The sequence below is a fragment of the Equus caballus genome, chromosome 16 (assembly GCF_041296265.1).
Source record: "Equus caballus isolate H_3958 breed thoroughbred chromosome 16, TB-T2T, whole genome shotgun sequence".
In the NCBI taxonomy this organism is placed as follows: domain Eukaryota; kingdom Metazoa; phylum Chordata; class Mammalia; order Perissodactyla; family Equidae; genus Equus; species Equus caballus.
Window position 1 is genome coordinate 30,291,347 of NC_091699.1, and position 16,254 is coordinate 30,307,600.

The following is a 16,254-nucleotide window of genomic DNA, read 5'->3' on the forward strand; positions in this document are numbered from 1 at the left end:
TCTGGCTGGGCTGCAACCAGGGAGGACCTCACCCCTCCACCCCACTTATTCTAAGATCCTTTTAAATAGATTCCCCCAGACTCTGCCATTATTTTATCATCCTTGACTCATGTCGGTTTCCTTCATAAAATGTGTTGAATTTTGTGAAGATATGTTTGTGTGTTTTTACTGGTTATCTCTTATACACTTGGAGTTGGTGTTAGGCCTTAGGGATTTAAGAATTAATGGCAAATTATAATGAAAAACTGAACTCATGAGAATGAGGACAAGAAGGGACGAGGACAGGGATAAAGCAGCCCATGGATTTTGCATGCTGACTGGCCTGAATTGAAATCTCACTCTGCCCGTTACTCACTTTGTGACCTTGTGTAAATCATTTAACCTGAGTCTCAGTTTGCCGTATCTGTGAAATAGGAAGAATATTGTAAGAATTCCATGACAAATATATTGTGTTCTGCTTCAGTTAGATATTCAATAAGTGGGAATTTTTATAATGATTAAAGAAACAACATAGGAGTAAAACTAAAGGATGATTTGTGAATTTGTCACCTTTCCTTTCTATCAGTATTATGCAGAGAAGTTTAGCTATAACACTTGTCATATTAGCATATTTGTATCTTCTAGAATAATTTTACAGTGTGTCCAGCAGATTGAGGCTGCAGATTAGAATATTTGGTCGGACTAGTAGAAATTTTTATACCAGTGTCAATGGATCTGCAAAAGGGATTGAGAAAGTATTGGGGCTGGCAAGTTTGTGTTGACCTGTTTTCAGGAACCTGCTCAGCCCTTTCTCCTTCCTGACCCCTCACTGGTTATTTGTGATCAGTGACTAAGGACTGCTCCATCCTGCCTCCACATCCCCAGCACAATTTCTGTCAGAGGATGAAAGAACCAGATCTTCACCTCTTGTTCTTGAATCAGGTCGGGAAATTTGAGGCTGCTGTGTGAGCCAATTGGCTGTTCACCTAAACTGATGAGTTGGGCCATCCCTGACCTGAATCACCGCCACCAGAGGCCTAGAGACGAGAGTTTAAAAAGTCTATATTTGACTTCAGTCTGGAATTGTCTTAGATCTCTGGTTTCGTTTTCTTTGAGATCATCTTGAGTTCTTTCTGACTGTGGGTCCTGACATACCCTTCTGACACTTTCCATCGTTAGCACAACAGAGAACATAGGCTGATGACCAGGTTGCATAGGATACATGAGGTCTACAGATTTTGAGGATTAGCTATGGGAGATTGTTGGTTTGTGTGTTTTTAGTTGGTTTGCTTTCCCATAAAGGCTAATGTGTATTGTAGAGCTGGAGATCTGCTAATAGAACACAGACCTATTTTGAGTTCCTGTATTGCACCTTTTGGTTGCAAATAGCCCAAAGCCAACTCCAGCTGGCTAAGCAAATAAGGAAATTTCACTGGCTCACGTAATTGAAACGTCCAGGAGTAGGATAGCCCTCTGTGGGCATTGTTAGAAACCTGTCCTACGCTTGTGATCACCTCTGAGTTGCTGTGTCCTAGCCCCTTTCAGCCAGCTATCTTTTTGTGGGGACAGGCCCAATCCATGTTCTTAAAACTTTCAAAAGCCCAGCAAAAGGACAGTCTCTCTCTCTCCCAATAGTTGCTACCGAATACCAGAGGTTGAGTGTCATTCTGGTTTGGGACATGTCCTCCATCAGCCAATCAGTGGGGCCAACACACTGATTGGTCAGACTTGGTTTATGGCTCTACCCTCCGGAGCTGGGAGATGGGTCAACCACCCGTAAACCACAGGGACTGAGAGTGAGGAATGGGGCATTTCCCCAAGAAAAATCAGGCTGGGGTTATCAGAGGAAGAGGAGCGTGGGTGTTGGGCAGGCAAAAACAACGGATATCCACGCTCCTGTTCTCCTTTGATTTGAACTGCACTGGTGACTTGGGGAGAATCTCATGCCTGGTGGTGTCTCCATTTCGCCTGCAGAGCTGTGTGCAGGCCCTCGGCCTGATTTTATTTACAGCATCAGCACACTTCTCCTTTCTTGCAGTCATGATACCCCAGTCTTTCCCCCAGAGGTTGGAGTAAATGGCCTTCTCCGAGCCACAATCAATGGCATTCCGTAAGGTGTGACAGAAGAGGCCATCTGGCACTTGTCCCACTGTCGTTTCTCCCTGTCCAGAGAAGAGGCACATTCCAGGCAGAAGGTCGCAGCTCAGCGAAGCGCCCCTGTCTCTGAGAAGGCCCACCCCCAGATGGGTCTGTAGCACAGAAACGCCACTAGAGTCAAACACCTGGCAGAATTCCCCCTTTCCCTTTGTGAAATTTCCCATCCAAATTGAGTTGCGGAATAATAATCAAAATGAAAATGATTTTTGAATAAAATTATAAGTTTGAGTGTTCCGCACAATACTTTCCCAAATATTGGATAGATTTTTTTTTAAGATGCTAGCTCTGAGATCACTGGCCCATTTCAATTTTTATTGAAACAAATAAACCCAATAAAAACACTTACGCTGAGAGCTGTAGCGCCACAATAAAAGAATCACCCTGTATTGAATTTATTGATTTATTTATTTACTCCAACTGGAAAATCGAGTATTGTGTTAATGTATTTTATAAGAATCACACTGCTCGATGAAATGGCTAATTTATTTTAGCGTATACATAAATAGCTAGCAATTTTCCATGAGACAGGCTAATGAAAATGATGCCATGAAATTGTCTATACTATGAGGAGTGACGGAGACGAGTTATTATTGGGTGAGTGCTAAGACGCACTGAACTGGCCATCATATCTTTGAACTTTTGAACTGCTACTTGTTTCGTGTGATTTATTGATTTTGCTATCTCTCTGTTTAGCTCAACTTTAGTTTTTGCCCAGCAGTGCAGATAAGTGGCATAGGAGATTTAATTTCATGGGTATTTGGGGTTCAAACCTATCTTTAAGAAGAATGCTAAACATGTTTTAATAAAACATGAGTTGCAGGGGTTTTAGGTTTCTGTATGATATGGATCTGATAAGAACCAAGGCAGTTGAGAGGCCAGCCCAGGGGTTCCGGGCTGGGGAGGCACTCTTTTCCTGAGCCCTGCAAGTTTTGCCAGGGCCATGTGCTGCATTTTATTTGCTTCATCAGCCCGGCTTCATTCTTAATTGCAAGTATCATTTCTTCCGCCGCCGGTGCCCTTTTGCTCACAGTGCGTTTTGCTTCGATGCCTGGTGCAGGGCTGGTTTCTGGGGTTCTCGCTGGCAGCAGCGCTGTGGCCCTCCTCCCCTTCTTGCACACCGAGGGCTGGCCGCTATTTAAACACCCTCCTTTGGACAGATCTCTGAGGAGCAGGCACAGCTCTCACACCTAGGGGATGAAGCCGTGGAAGCTGGCTCAGCGTTGGGGTCCAGGCTGGCTCTCGCTGCTCCACTCTCTCCAGCTCCGCTCTCTGTGGTCCTCGGCCGCCCTGCTGTCCTCCTCAGCCAGCCCTGACCTTGGAGGGACATGTTTTCCCCCACTGCTGGCAGGGGCAATCTCATCCTGAGTGACAGTGGCCAGAACGCAGCCTTACTTTTTATTGTTGTCTTTGGAGCTGCAGAACTTTTCTTAAATATGTCATATCTCGGGAACTCAATCTTGTTGTGTTTTGTTTGATTAGCTCATTTCTAAAGGATGACTTGACAACAGTATTTTATGCTTGCTTTTTCTCTTTTGGGAGGGGGGTCGGAGGAGTGGGAAAGAGCTCTATCGTGTAAAAGTAACCATCCTAGAAATTTCAGGTAATAAATTTTCAGGCGCATGAACGGTTAAGACTCTTCCCTCAGTGACACAGTATGTGAATGTGGAATTTTTATGAAGGTAACGGTCTCTTTCTTTAAAAATCTGATTTATTTAGAGGGTACTTTTAAATGACCAAGTAATTTTAACCTTCGGAGAGAGATTGCGGTGGGTGGGGGGGGTGAGTGGAGGAGGCTTGGATCTTTGCTAGGCTTTGAAAATTCACATCCCCTTTAATGATTAAACTGGCAGGCTCTTTATTTGGATGTTAAAAGCTTTTTCTTACATTGCAAACATTCTCGGCAAATTTACAGTCAGATTTTGGAAACAGCTAACACTTAAAAAAAAAAAAGTGGGGGGGCGGGGAGGAGGGCCTGTTTGAACTAGGAAACAAAATTAGTGGGAATGGCTGAAAAGACAGGACTGACCCCAACACCATTAGCTGGAAAAAAAAAATTCCATTTCATTGCAACTATGTTATTGTTTACTTTACCATACACATCCTAATATGGTTACCTCCCTGTCAGAGGCGGCCAAGCCCAGGGGTTGAGAGGCCCCCTCCGGGAGAAAGCTTCTAACTGCCGCTCAGACAATAAGAAACAAACGGTACAACTCCACAAAAGGCTTCCCGGAAAATAAGTGTCAAATAAATCCTACAGAACTCTCGCTTCTGCCACTGAGCTCTGTATATGCAAACCTGTTTTATGCCATCTCTGCCCCGGCTGAGCTGCGTTTTTTTGGAAATAAGCCACTGCATTTTCTTTTTTCTTTTTTCCTTTTTTTTTTTTCTTCTTTTTCTCACTTCATCTGAGGGCTCTGGATTAATTCCTTGAGACATATCTTTGCATACATGTCTCATGAGTTATGTTTCCTGGAGCCTTTTACTAGGAACATTAAGGTAAGAATGTTGATTTAGCCCGGGACCTTTGTCACTCAAACTAATGCTCATCAGTGATATAGACATTGGAAAGAAATATTGCGGAGGTCTTTTGTGGTCCCCCTCCCAAACGGAGAGGTGTAGTTGCTTTTAATTGTCATGCATGGATTCGGGGGGAAAAATGCCACCAGTTGTGGATGAGATGGAGCAGAGAGGTGTACTCACTGGTGTAAACAGTAGAGCAGACACCCCGGCCGTGTGGCAGCCACAACAGTTTCATTAGAAGGCTCTTCCTGTTGTTTCTTCCAATTCTTCTTCTCTACTTGTGGTATTTCTGTTTCTCTTCTTCTTCTTTTTTTTCTTCAACTCTCCTGATCTTTTCCAAATCCTCATGGTCTTGAGGCTTGCCTGTTATTATCTGCAACTCCAGAACAAAGGTAGGTTGCTCAACTCTGTGCTTCGGGGGAGGGCCAAGTTATTTTGGGAGGGATGTCTTCCTAATGCATGAGTGGCTGACCTAAAAGGGGGGGTGGGGTGGGGTGGGGAAATCATGCTTGGAGCGGGGGGAAGAGAGAGCACGCACTGTGGCAGCTTTTATGTAGTGGAGTTTATTTTTATGCAACTTAAAGAAGCGGCAGCATCTTTAGGAGAATGGACTCGTTAGCTCCTGAAATTCTACACTTGATGTCACACTGATGTGTACGTTGCCTTCCCAGACTGGGGTTCAGGCATCTGGGGATCCTTGAATTTATGGCAGCAGATGAGATTTCCTGGTTGGAGTCTACATTCAGTTTATCCAAATTAAATAAAGGATCTAGGATTTTATTTTTTCCTTTTCTTTTGCATTTTAATGTAAAGGTGTGAGTGTTTGGGTGACTGGCATATGTCCTTTTTCTTTTTCCTGTGGTCTAATTGCTTTAATTCCCTGGACACCTTCGCTTATTTCTCAATGATTTTGTTCTCTAATTTTGCGTAATCCATTGCTCTGTTAGAGCCAAGGTGGAGGTTTGCGTTTTTTAACTAATTGTGCCTTGCTGGGTGGACATACATTAGAAAGAGTAAAGACCACGAGAAATTCATCTCCACCTGAAAAGGGAACGGGAATAGAATGGTGCAGATTCATAATTGAAAACAAGAACAAATTAAGCCTTAGTGAAGGATATTACAGGCTATTAATCATAATAAATATGTTTGGCAACGTTGTGTTTGCGTTCTGTAGTTTTCAGCTAAAAAAAAAAAAATCAAAGTCAGTGATCAGAAGAGAGAATAGTTCTTTGGCTTGTGAGATGCTAGGCGGCTGTAGTTGTTCATTAGTTCAAACCGCATTAGAAGTGAGCAGTTTGTTCCAGAATCGAATATGTTGTTCCCAAGCAGATTTGAATACGTCCCCATCCAAAGGCGAACCCGGGTTCATGCCACAGTGCTTGGCTTTTTCTGAACATTTCAGCTTCAGCACAGAATTCAAGTGCGAAGAATTTTATTTTACATCATTACGACGCTCGCACATTGGTGTTGGTTTCTTGGCTGCAGATCGTCTCTGTGCATGCACTGTAGCCCCGTCAAGGTGAAGCTCTTTGAAAAATAGAAATCCAATGTATTTAACCAAAATGAGCTTGAACAGCCTCAAAGTTTGGATCTTAGCAAGCTGCTAATTATGCTTGTCGTAAAACATATCTGAGTGGAAGGTTCTGAGTCCAAACAGAATCGAGTGCTGCTTTAGAAATATAACTGTAGTCTGTGCTTTTAAAGAGGTTTATTTTTACTTTGGGGCCATGGAGGGGGTGATTGGAATGAGTAGCCTTTAATTAGACGGGGAGATATTCAAATTTTACAGGGATTTATGTTAGAACATGGAATGGCGGGTGGCTCTTTCCTCATTATGAATCCTCCCTGCACATAATGAGGTTCATCATTAGTTGATGGAGTGAATTTGCCCTAGCTCTACCTTGAAAGGCACATAATTTACATACTACTTCAGAGCCTAAGCTTTAATGGATTCCTCGATGAATAAAATGAAAAGCTACTTTCTTTAAATTTTTGAACACTGTTTAGATAATACGATTTTAATAAGACATTCAATTTGCTTGTTAAGTATATTTGAAAGTGCTTTTTTTGGGGGGAAAATATATTTTGGCTTGCCTTGCTGTATATCATAGTGGATGGTTACTCTCACAGATATAGCAGAGAACATATGGGGTACGTTGTTAAGAAATGGGGAGAATCCCAGGCAGAGAGGTTTTTTTTTTTTGCATGTGAGCCTCGAGATTATTGATTTTTGTGTAGAAACTCTTCTGACATTAAATGATGATAACAAGAAGGCTTGAAAACAAGCTTATTATTTGTGTATGGTTTTGCATGTCTAAAATGTGTGTGCATGCTGGCTCCAGCCAACACTGACAAAATAGCTAGTTGCAGCTCCTGGTTTATTTTAGTGATGGAGGAGCACAAACTTCCCTGGTTGCCACTGCATGTTTGAAATTGCTGTGTAGCTGCGATTCGATGAGGGGAAATTGAGTTGGAGGCTGTTTAATGTATTATCAGGTCATCAACTTAGGAGCATTCTGGTCTACCCCATAAATTCCGCAAGTTTTCTGGCTCCGTCCCTCTTCCCTCTTTTGGGTGGAATGTGGAGAAAATCAGCTTGCACTGGGCACGATTTGAACACGGATGTCTCTTCAATAATGATGGGGGCTTAGTAACAGCATGTTATTGAACATGTCCTTTGCTTGTTCCAGACGGGTCACCGCTGCCTTGTTATCACTGCCGCTAGTGGAAACGGGTTTCTGGTGGCGTGTTACATTCAGGAGCAGGGAAGGTGTCTAAATATAAGCGAAGCCTTGTTTTGATAGAATGCTTTATTACCTGAAAATGATCAGCATATATTAACATTAATAGAAGAGTCCATGTCATTCTTTTTCAGGTAATTTACCTCTGCTGCAGACCTGTCTGCTTAAAAAAAAAAAATCTTCCTCTTCTAAAACATATATTTGTTTAGAGAGTTTTCACTGAAGTGTACATGACAATTACAGCTGTTCATTAACAAAATTGGGTATTTGTTTTAAACTTTAACCAATCACTTTGATATGCTAATTATGGTGTAATTTAATTTGAGCCCTGTAATGATGATGCCGTTATTATGGACATAAATGATGCAGTTAAGCTGAGAGTAATCTCATTTGCATACTGTACATGCCAGTAAATTAAGCCCTTTCTTCGACTGCTTCAGCTTTAATTTTCCACTTCTTTTCACACAGCTCCTTTTCAGCCCCTCTCTTATAAGCCCACTTTGTAATAGTCCTGATGACTGTTTGATGTGAAGAGTTTCTGCACCACAATAATGCACGACAGAAGATGTAACATTTAAAGGATTCATTATCTTGCTGAGTGTTCCTTTAAGAAGGAAGGATTAGAGAGGGTGGAGGGGAGACGGAGTGTCCTTTCCCTGGGATAAGACGGCCCCCAGTTAAAGTAATTTGAGATGCCAAATGCTCTCCGCTCACCCCCAAGTCAGACTTGGGACCTCTGATTTATAAGTGATGCTTTTTTCCCACCATACTGTAGTTCACGGTCACAAGTGTGCTGCGTTCAACAACAGTGAACCTCATGTGATCCCTTATTGTAATTCCTCCGTGCTCGTTGGAGGTAAAAGTTTAATTTAGCCCACACATTACAGTTCTCCAAACCTGGGCTTTTATAGATGAGATTATAATTTTAAACAATTCTGAGATAGAGTGACATTTTCAAAAGGATCTTCTTCTTTTTTTTTTTCTCCCCCCTCTGCCTGGATTGTCAAAAAAACATGAGTTTCATCCAGTTGTGTGACGGGGATGTCCTTGGAATGTGAGACCCCGTAGGTAGCCCGCCTTGAGCCAGGAGACCCCTGTGTGGCTTTTGATAGCCTTGGCCAATGCACTGTTATTCCATGTGAACCCAAGAACGCAGAGGGCACAACTGAACTCTTCTAGCTCGGGAGCAGGTTCTCCCTGTGGCTGGAGCTGAAGCCAGTGGGAGTTGAGTGGGTGTAACTGAGGATGAATTTAGCTCTGTGTTTTTAAAAGGGTCATAGGCCTAAAAATAGTTCAAGCTGCTTGACTCTCCTGCAGACTCCTTCCTCGGCGAATGGGAGAGTATTAACAAGGAGTAATCGGCTGTGTCCATCTTCAGTTCTTGGAATTAAAAGTGTTGCCCTTTCTTTCGAAGCGTTCCCCAATTTTATACCTCTTGACCCCAAGTTTTGCCAATTGATTTCCATCCGTTCCCCAAGCAGTTCTCTCAGGAGCTCCCTTTTCTAATATCTTGGCGAGCAAGAATTTCCTGATGTTGCCATGGCAAAGGGCACATGGGCCTTACCCAGCCTGGTAACAGTGACAACCGAATTAGGGAATTTTTGCCTAACTTTGGAAATTTTCATGGAGGTGAACATCTTCTCTCCCAGTTGTTTTTGAATTAAGCAGATGCTGCCACACTGTTGCCATGATGTCAGGCTCTTTAGCAATTTAAACTTTGCAAAAAGTATAAACCTTTAAGGGCTTTTTTGCTCCCTTCACATAATTTCACAAGTACTAGAGGATGCAAAAGTGTGCAATACTTGCACACTTGTAAAATACTTGTATACGGCTATAATTTTGTATCCAATATTTTTCAAAAATGTGGAACATTTTGTTTTCAACATAATTGAGGGAGATAGGAAAGGAGAAATGATTTTATGTGATAGTGTAGAACATTTTCATTTTTATTAAGTAATATGGACTTTCTCAGTCCAGACCAAGCCCCTAATCAAGCAAATATTCCACTATGAGATTTCCTACTTCTAGGAAGGTGAGTAAACAAGTGGATGCAGTACCCCAGGAACACGAGCTCCCTGGAGGCCAGGAACATTTATCTGAGTTTCCAGCACTGGGAATCATGCCTCACACGTAGTAGGTATTCAAGAAATGATTCCTGATTCAAATCAGTGTGCTTACTCCTCTAGGCTTGTGAGCATCAAATGAGAAAAGGAGAAAAAAAATGGCTTCTGAAGTATAGTGCCTTTCAATGTGCATGATAGTGTTTAGATGGTAAACCCCATCAATCCATTCTTCCTCTGGCCCCTGCCTTGTGGGGGAGCCAATTGCAAGTGTTTGCATTTAGACAGGAGCAATCCTAGATGGAAGCACCTCAGCCCAGATTATTGATTAATGCGTGTACTGATAATAATAACAACTAACAGTTATTGAGCAGCAGCTGTGGGACAGGCACTGTGCTGAGTGATTGTCATAGGCGATGCCGTTGAATCCTCCCAACAGCCTTTCAAGGCGGGCGCTATTACTCTCATCTTTCAGATGTGGCGGCTGCGATGCAGATGCAGCCTCAGATCACAGCTGTTGGGCTGGAGCCAAGACTTGTGCTCCTTCAGGAAAACTCCAGAGTCCTCATTCCTGGCCACTGCTTTTCCATCCTGTTTGTTGTTGTAGAGAGAGAGACACACTATATTACTATATTGTGTATGTGCATATGTGTGTGTGTATATACACATACGTATATACTGTATAACTATATCTTGTGTGTGTGTTGTAATATATTCACTGAACAGCCGCAGCTAAGCTCTTGACATATTTCGCTCTCCTAGAGGCCGGGCAAGGTAACTATTATTGTCCCTACTTACCCGTGAGGCAACCGATGTTCCCTCAGATTAAACTTCCTTACACAGGTAGAAAGTGACCGAACAGAGCTTCGAACCCAAGCCCGCCTGTCCGCAGAGCCCTCGCTCGCTTACTCGCCACAACATGCTCCCCACTGAGATATATGTAGCTTGAGGGCATTTTGTGCTCCTGAAATAGTTAACTTATTTTTTGAGTGCCTGTGTTATTTAAGACCTTTCATATTTATCTTGTATTTGGGGGATTTCGACTTAAAATGTGTGCTCTAAATAACTGAGTCATCTCCTAATTTCCCAGTCTTTTGGTGTGGTGTAAATTCCTGGCAGGAAGCCAGCTTCTCTTTACCCTCCCCCCACCACACATCAGTCACACAGACTAAATCCTTGTTGAATTCTTTTTTTCTTGGGGGAGGAAAATGCTATGCTCCCTTCTTCCCTTTGATTGAAGTCTTTTTTGCTTTTATCTGGACAGGTGACAGAATGAATATCAGCTGTAGAATTCCTCGATAGATGGATCTGTAGATGTTTATGTGCATCCCTGTGCATGTGTGCAGACTCACGCTTATGCTCTGATCTATCCGTGTTGCAGGCCACATGTAGAGAAAGCAGTGGGAACATTTCAAGGAAACTCTGCACTTCCTTTTCCTAATACTCCTTTCCCAGCACGGTCCCTCTGCTCCACATCTCAGCAGTCGCATTTCAGGCATGGAAATTGATAACAGTGTGGATGACATCCCTTTCCCTTACATTCAGAAACTTTTCCAGATTCTTGTAATGCTCTTAGGCCTGTGCTGTCCAGTATGGGAGCCATAAGCCAGATGTGGCTGCTGAGCCCTTGAAGTGTGGCTAGCCCGATTGAGATGTGCCATGTGTGTAAAATGCACCGTGGAGTTCAAAGACTTAGTAGAAAAAAGAAGACTCTAAACTATCTCATTAATAACTTTTGTATTGATTGCATGTTGAAATTAAAATATTTTGGATATATTAGGTGAAATGAAATATATTTTTAAAAGTAATTTCCCCTGTTTCTTTTTACTTCTTTAAATGTAGCTAGTAGGTATTTTAAAATTACGTGTGTGGCTCACATTGGTGGGTCTCGTTATATGTCTGTGAGGCAGTCTGGCTCTAGAATGTACATCTTGTAGCTCTCTACACATGATGACTGCTAGACCAGGTGAGCTGGGCCAAAGATTTATCCCCTAAATGGATAGAGGGCTGCAGTGAGGGTGCTCCGCAGAGGACCTGGCCTGTAGCAGAGGTTCGGGAACTATTTGGGAATGAAGCCTCAGATGGCAAATATTTCCACATGGAAGACACTAAGGAAATCATCCCCTTGGTTGTTTCAACACCTTGTCCTTCCGAATCAGACTGGGGATACAGCACCTACCCCACGATTTCAAAGAACTTGGGCGTGCAAAGTGTTTCTGTACCCAGCTAGTACCCTTGATGCCAGTAAATCTTGGCACACCTGCTGTAATGATTCCATTGGCAGAGGTCATCAGGGAGAAGAGAATGGGATTCTTTGAAGATTCTCAGATGACTCTCTGTGCCAGGCTCTGATAACCTGGGAGAATTGGTATATGGGGCCCCGGTGCCACAGGCTCCTACTGGGGCATTTCTGTTACAGTTTTCTCTTTGATAGGCTCCTTATATCTTGTCTTTACCTAGTACATGTGTATCCTGCTTTAGATAAACTTTATGTGTAAATATAGGGTTTTTTTAAGAGAAAGACAACATTATATGGATGTACACCATTCAACAGATACAGATTAGGTACCTGTCTTATTGGGCACAGTGGGCTCCCTGCCTTCAGAAAGTTTAACCATCTAGACCAGTAAGAAATGTGATAGATGGCTTCAACCCAAGACAGAAAAATCCAGTGGTTCCTGACTTGGAACTCTGTTGTTTGCCTTGTGAAAGGATGCTTTGATTTTTCAAGAGGATCCATAATCAGAATCCATTAAAGATTCACACGTTTCCCACATTCTATTTATTGTACAGATGATTTAGGGGAAACTTGATTTTAATTGTAAATTTCCAATAACCCCAACCCCTGTGGAAAGGTGAGTTACAAACCTAAGAGTTGTTTCCCTAAACCTTCAGGCTAGTTTTTAAAAACCTGGGGAAAGTTGATCTGCAGTCTTTTCTAAGATTTTTTTTTTTTTTCCCGTCAGAGTAGACAGAAGGCTTCACTGGAATGAGCACATGGAAATTATAGCTGTCACCTCATCCGTTAAAAGCAGGCATTCAAGTGGGATATTATCTCACTTTACTTTTTGGTCCTTAAGAAGTCAAGGGACAGGATATTAGATGTGAGATGGCCACAGGAAGACTGGGTCCTGGCAAAGATCAGTCCCCAGCATGAAACGTGCCCACTTACTTATTAAGTGCTGAAAATGCTCACCCGTCCCTCTGCCCTGGTCTGCCTTGAAGCTGCTGCTTCATTAGTATCAATTGGTTTTCAGGGTGTTTATATCTCTGGGCCACTGGCTCCTGGCTATGATGATTGCTTGAAATTTTCCATACGCTGCTTCCATTTTCAATCATCTTACCCCTACTTGCCCTGATGTCGACTCTCTGAACTTCACAAGGGGAATCATGTTAATCGTAGCTTTTGTCCTGTGCATAACTGGGGAGGAAAATGCCTTCAACTCATCTGCCCTAAACATTTCTTTGCAGATGCCTCAGAGGGGAGAGCCACCACCCCTGCCCACCAGCAAATCATCTTCTGAACAGCAATGAACAGCTGTTCCTGGGGATGTCCGTGGGGCTGCAGAACTTTCTTGTAGGCATTGCAGCTTGCAGTGTGAAGGTTTTGAGGAGCAGCCTTGCCCCCTCCCCAGTGCTATTGCTGTCAGTGCTTCCATAAGGCCAGGTTCTGGAAGGGCAGCCCTCGGTACTCCTGGGTTGTCCGTTTTGTCAGGTGGTCTCAGATGCAGAGGTGGACTGTGCTGATTGCATTCCTTTGGAGCTGGAATGTAATGAATGGTAGTCTCCTTTTACTGTGTTGTGTTTTGAGGTGTTTGTCCTCAGCTGCTGTTTGGCAAATACTCTGGTTGTCCAAAAATTTTTTTTGTGTTTTGATTTAATGGTTCAAGCCTTTTTTTAAAAAAAATTTTTCGTAGCTATATACTGTTATACCTGTGAAAGGTATTTCAATAACCTGTAATTGGAGGCATACTCTTCTATCTCCATCTTTCCAAATTGACAAGAAGGAAACAGCGCTACTGAACCTTCTGGAAGTAAGCTTGTACTGCCAAAGGTCAGTGATGGTGGTATAAAAAGCTAACGCTAGTAGCAACTCTAACGCCCAAGATAATAACTGCAATCCCGGAGAACGTTAAGAACACAAACCGTCAAAAAAGGGGCAGAAATTCTGTCATGTAATGATGTTTGATTTGGGCTAAAAGGAATTTTGGTGTACGAAGCCCTTAAATTCTCTTTCAGATCCCATTTTTATGTGTTCTAAAAGTTTTCTTAGCTGCCCTCCTTGTTGTATTCCAAAAATGGACAAATCCTCATCCTTTCTTGTCCTTCATGGCGTCCGCAGGAATCAGGGAGTCTAGTCCATAAACTGTACCATGTTCTTTAACATTTATTTCAGTCTTGTTGGTAGGCTGTGGACTTCCGTATCCGTGCATCCTTCTCCATCAGAATCCTATCCGAAGCCCTTTTTCTTGATACAAATTTGAAACCATTTTTCTGTTTGCAGTTCTATTCTCTTTTGTCACTTTCTGAGATTGGTTGACACGGACAAGCTTCCCGCCTTAGAGAAGGCATGTTTGTTTATTTTAGCTTTGTTTACTGCCATGGAGATGACATGGAGCATCAGTTGAGGGGTCCTGTAGAGTGAGAGCCAGCAGATGGGTGGAATAACTGCTACTACTTCTCCCCGCTGCGGGTTCTCACACCAGACATTGCTAATTGATCACAGTACTGTTTCTCCTCAAGCCTGACTGTGGCCTATGAATCTTTCTCTTAAAGAGCACCCAGCCTCGGCTAATTGATAGTGCTTAGCGTGAAATCTATTTGCCCTCCCTGCTCTAACTCTTATGATTTACTGTATGTGAATTTGGCTGACTGAATGCTACTAATAAACAGTGGCACATCTTTTATTTTAATACTAGCAGATTCCTCTTATATTATCTCAGTTTGCTAAACCACCTAGCTCCTTTAGCGTTAGTTTTATAGATACATAATCTTTTTCAGATGTGACCTAGGATAGACTAGACCACCCCAGAAATCTCTTTCAAGGTGATGCTTCTGAAATAGGCAAAGTACCAATTCCCCTTTGAGCTCAGTAACTCTTCCTCAAGTACGGAATTCTCTCCACATGCAATTGAAGGATCACCCAGGAAATGAATGTGGCCTTTATGCAGGAGATAACATTGAGGTATGAACTCTTTGCTTCTTGGCACATTGCCTATTCCTCTCATTCTAAATCTCTAGGATTCTGTCTGGGATTCCTGACATCCCACATTCTTTGATATCTCCATAGACTGCAATCCAGTTAGAGTCCAGCAAAATTATTTATGCACCAAGTGAAAAAAAAATGGGGGCCAACCTGGTGGCGCAGCAGTTAGGTTCGCACGTTCTGCTTTGGCAGCCCGGGATTCACCAGTTTGGATCCCAGGCATGAACCTGTGCACTGTTTATCAAGCCATGCTGTGACAGGCATCCCACATATAAGGTATAGGAAGATGAGCACAGATGTTAGCTCAGGGCCAGTCTTCCTTAGCAAAAATAGGAGGATTGACGGCAGATGTTAGCTCGGGGCTAATCTTCCTCAAAAAAAAAGGAGAAACTTTTTCTATCTGTCCATCTTTTGTCATTATTTTAACTGGTTAGCTGCATTTTCTTGGAGTTTTTGTCTTTTCTCAACTTCATATTTTATGAACTTTGCCTGATAAATAGTGCTTATTGTCCGTTTTTTTTTCTAATGCATAAGGAGAAATTTGAAGTATCCAGAATTTATACTTTCTGTAAAATGACCACTAGGTCCCCTTCCATTTTGGACATTTGTAATAAATTAATTCTCTCTTGAAAGATTAGTGAAGCTCTCCTAATTTTGTGTTATAGTGTAGCTGTAGGTGGATTGAGTCTTTCTTCCTTAAGTCTTTGTGTCATCAAAAGTCTTGCTTTTTGGTTCATTGTGCTTATAATGTAAAAAGGAGAATCAGTTCGTTCTCTTTCTCTAGAATGTTAAAAAAGAAGGAAGTCTGTTTGCAGGTGATGCCTAAACATCATTCTGCTTATGTTTAGTTATTTTTTAAATTTTAAAGCCTACATCTTCATTTTTCCATATCAGGATGGTAAAATTGATTCATGGTTCATTTAAGTAAAGAAGCTATTTTAAGCCAAATTGTCCCCATTGAAAGAAAAGGGTGACTTTTGCTGTCAGCTGCAGAAACATGGTTTTTCACCAACATGATCTGTTACTGAATGAAAGTGGATTTGCAAACTTGCTTTTCTTTTTTCTGTATGATTAAAGAGGAGAGTAAAAAACAAGTATCTAGATAGTCAGAAACTACTGAAATTTTTTCCCTCACTCTGGCAAGCCTACCATACTTGTAGGTGTATCTCAAATGGAACAGAATGTGTGAAAGCCATTTAAATGATTATCTGATAATTTAATAAAGGAAAATGCTTCAAGCCACCATACCCCTCCTACAGTTGATAAGTGATGCCACCTACTGTGAAAATATTTTACAAAACACTTTCCTTTGGAATCAGTATCAAATAGTGGTTTTAAAATAAAACATGTGTAGAGTTTTCTCTTGGCTCTTCCCAGTTTTGAGAGCAGACTGTCAGCTACCCACCCTTTAGTTTATGTACCAACCTTTTTTTTCCTCCCTCAAAGTTATTACTCTACCCACAGGTTTGTCTTAGCAGGTTTTATATATTGGTTTTTAGCTAGGGATTGACTTAATATATTTGTATTTAATTTTTCCTTGGATGGTAATTAAACCTAGCACTTAGGATATTATCTGTTTACTGTCATAGGT

General features: G+C 42.0%; 1 protein-coding gene across 10 annotated transcripts in view; it reads left to right on the forward strand.

The window, feature by feature from the left end:
- Positions 1-16,254, forward strand: part of FOXP1 (forkhead box P1) — a 411,515-nt gene that overhangs the window by 139,465 nt on the left and 255,796 nt on the right. The window contains exon 1 of one of the 10 annotated variants that reach the window (XM_070238616.1): positions 4,200-4,632. The exons of 7 other annotated variants lie outside the window; for them this stretch is intronic. The gene's annotated coding sequence lies outside the window, so the exon portion shown is untranslated. Of the gene's footprint in view, positions 1-4,199; positions 4,633-16,254 lie in introns of those variants that run through there. 2 more of the 10 variants (XM_070238618.1, XM_070238622.1) reach the window with 2 other exon arrangements.